A 4,102-nucleotide genomic window follows, 5' to 3' on the forward strand; every position below is an offset into this window, starting at 1 on the left:
CTCCATAGGTGTGGGGTCTTTTGAACTAAAATTATACCGACTCGACACCAAAACAAATACAAACTACATTATACAAACCCAAAGTCAGTGGGATTTGGAGAGACCACTTTTAGAAGGTTCTCCGAGTGAAATAAATGGTAAGCACTTTGAGATACTCAATCAACTGCATTTGCACCCCCCCCCCCCCCTTTTCCACCTCTTGTGTTAGTGACAAATAAACCTCCATAACATTGACAACGCGAATCTCTCAAGTTCATTTAATTACTGTATGGATCATTATTGCCCGTCCGAACATATCTGAGCATCTCTTGCATATCGTCCTCTCTAATTAAACCAGGGCCGGGACTGCATTATAATTAACAAGCACCCAAAATTACGGGTTCACATTTTCACATGCTCCTGAAATAATGGACTGATTCCATATCTCCTCTATGACAGTATGCTAATAAATAGTATTTAGTGTTAGAATAACTGCAGGGTAAATACAAGAAAAAGGTTGAGTTTTAAAGAGGCATACGTATATATACAGAAGTCTTAATTACTTAATGTTACCATTGAAGGATGTTATATTAGAAGGAGAGTGAACACTCTGCTTGATACAAAATTAGCATCCCCAGGATAGCAGTTCGATCAGAGAAAAATTATAAAATTATAAAGAAACCGACATGTTTATCTCCCATTTGAAATGGCCCTCTGATGTACCGGGCTGTTACCGCGAGCTGTTTTTTTTACTTTTTTTTTTTTAAAGATTAAAGAAAACTGGGTAAAAAATAAGAGAAGAATGCGTAAAAATCACTTTTAAAGAATGGACTTATTTTTTGAAGATTAGAGAAAAAAGGGGTAAAAATTAAATGTTTACAGAATAACAGACCCCCCCCCCCCCCATTCAGACCCTCTTAGATAACCGAAGAAAGCGGATATCTTTATATTTGCAATATGTTTAAATGTCTTTGGAGCGTTAAACTATTTAAAAAAGATACGAATTGCGGCAATATGATTCACCATTATGAATAAAAAATGTTATATACAACTTAGTAATTTATAGTCGATTTAAAGTGCCCTGCCAAAGCTAAATTGTTAAAAGTATTAAACAGTACTGTATCTTGGTATGCGGGTATTTATAGACTGAACCAGTTAGCTTGGCATACCGACTATATTTAAAATTCAGGGTATCAACTCCTACCTTTTCAAAGTTGTACCCAATTTTTACAAACTCGCACACTATTTTCAGAAATTTATTATATGCAATATACAGTATGTATTACGATCATTGCAATCTACTCAATATTTATTTTTTTATTTTTTCCTGTACACCTTGTTTATTTTTATGAATTTTGTTTTTCTGTTTTCAATGAATCAATTTGTATTCGTATTCGTACAAGAAACAGTACCCAGTTTGAATAAATATGTAATGGAGTGTTGTTGCTTAACGTCCAGTTGTAATTCGTTCATGCATGTTCAGAACGATCATAAACCTTTGTTAATTGATATATATACATATATATATATATAAACTAGTCTAAATTGATAATTACGTTCAAAACTATGATTGCGTTGGATAAAAACCGCAATTTAATTTCGTTGTAGAAGGGTTTAAATACAGCACAAACAATATTTTCCAAAAGACCAAAAAAGGTGAAAAAGTATATTTTGAATTGTTTCTTATGTCTATCCTTCTTCGTGAAGATTCTGTGAATATGTGAGATTGTTTATAAATATGTGCCAGTTGTGTATGAATAACCAATCTTATAGGGTAAGCAAATGATTCCAAAGCATGATCATAGGATAGGACTTATTTGTACAGGGATACTACGATGGCTGTCAATAGATTAAGACCTGTTTACTCTGCCAGAGCAACTGAGTTAAGCCCAGATTTTGAATGAGTTAGTGTTACTCAGTTTTGAGTTTTCTCTATTGTGTTCTGTGGATGTAGTTACCCTAATCGTAGTTTATTTTCCATAATGGAATCTTTTCTAATGCCTTATTGTAAGTTGCATCTCAATTTGTCTGTTTCCTGTCATCGTTAATTAATAAGTTATTTTTTGAAAAATGAAATACCCTGGTGATATACCGTTGATTAACGTTCAGCTTTGTGCATATGACCTTTTTTTAAGCAATTAAAAATGCAGTTTGTTAAGGTTATTTGAAAATATATTTTTGTAGGGATGGCAACAAAATACTTCCGGGATTTACAGTTACAACTCATTCATAGCCAGCAGGAAATAAAGAACTTACACTCTGGTTTGACTTATATGTTACAGGAGAATAGAAATAGAGATGCAAGATTTAGGGCAGAAAAACTGAAAACTATTTTTTTTGAACTTAAGAAAAAGAAAGATTCCGCATTGAAAGAGTTGAACTTTTTTCAGATAATTTAGATTTGCACTTTAGCAGAATTAAGAAATCTCAAATAGCTGGATCGGGTGCCACATTTGTTTAGCTATGGAAGATAAAGAAATCATGTTTATGATTTTTTGTGATATATCGAAGGCTTTTGACCGACTTTGGCATAAAGGTCTATTAGAAAAAATCAAAACTTATGGCATAAAAGGCAACTTATTGGGTTGGATTGAAAATTATTTAAGTAATAGGTGACAGAAAGTACTTAAGGAATTATCTTGGGTTCCTTGAGGTTTATCACTTCATCCAGATACAGTACTTTAGGCTGACACTAGCCACGCGAAATATCATGGATTTCGATCCTTACTTGCATTATACCAGAGGGCGTTTATGGAATGGTTAATCCTAGGGCAAAGTAGGTAATTGGCACAGAGAAAGGTGCAGCAAATTTTTTGGCTAAATACAGGCAAGGAGAAGAGGTCCCGGGGTTTAAGGATATGTTACCCCTGGCAAGTGATTATATTGGGGGGGGGGCTGTGTATCGTCATGTTCTCGCAAATGAGAATACCAAGTTAGGAGATGTCAGCTCGGTCATCTTTCACGCCTTACAGGAGGAGCAAGGACTTTCACGAATGAAGTGGAGGACTTGGCCTAGGTTTCAAGAAAAGGTGGACTGGCTTCAGTAGAGGGACGAAACTGGTGCATAGCGATACAGTTACCCATGGGACACTGACAGGAAACTAGGGGGGAAAGTAAGCAGGTATATTTAGGGGGTCAAATTAAAGTGTTGGCACTCAAAGTAATAGGGAATGTGAGACTTCAGTAACTATGCATAGTGATAGTTTGGGGTAAAAGAGTTCAAGAGGTAGGGGATTGGGCTACCATAGACGCTCAGGTAGGGATACTAATGCATTTTGTAACAGAAATCTCATTAAAGTCCAATTGGTCTGTATAGGGCGTAGACTATTTGTCCAATACCAGAGTCATATTTATGATGGGCAAACTAATTGGCAGACCTTGGCAGACCTTCTTTGCTAAATTCTGCAGACTAGGTCAACTTATTGGATGATTGTCAAGTAAATGTCTAGTCTTAAATGGGACGTTCTTTTAACCAGGTTCGAATCTTTGACCACAAAGTTTTCTAATGGGAACAAAACTAAAAGCAATATATATGGAAACAATACATAAACAGTGGACGAACAAGACATCTTGATATTTAATGCGTTTCCCTCAGTTTTAGTTTGTTACCCCGATTTTGTTTTTTGTCCATGAATTTATAAGTTTTGAACAGCGGTATACTACTGTTGCCTTTACTTAATTGAAACGGGATGATCGTTCAAATCTGAAATTTGGGCAGTTTTCTCTTTGTTTGAAGCCAACAGATACACCACCGATGTTATAGGTGGTTGGAACCTGTGATGACGGTGAATAAGGCAGAGTAATGGGCAAATATGAATGGGAGGCAGTCACTACAATGTGACCCTGCCATTGTTTTCTTTGAGCATTGTGAATCTCTCCATAATAAACAGTTGCTCACATAGCAACCATCGCTCAAAAACGAGGGTGTATGTGTCATTGTGGATAATCCACAAATATAAGGAAAATGATTCATTCAAAGCGATGGCATGGAGTGGGTACTTCCAACACAGGTCGCAAAATTTGAGTATGACTTCCGGTTGTAGATGGGGAACTCGGGGAATAACAAAGCAGTGAACAATAAATGCCAACAGTGCAGGTTGATCAGTTTATTTTCGATCTATGA

Source organism: Mytilus edulis, chromosome 10, assembly GCF_963676685.1.
Source record: "Mytilus edulis chromosome 10, xbMytEdul2.2, whole genome shotgun sequence".
Lineage (NCBI taxonomy): Eukaryota > Metazoa > Mollusca > Bivalvia > Mytilida > Mytilidae > Mytilus > Mytilus edulis.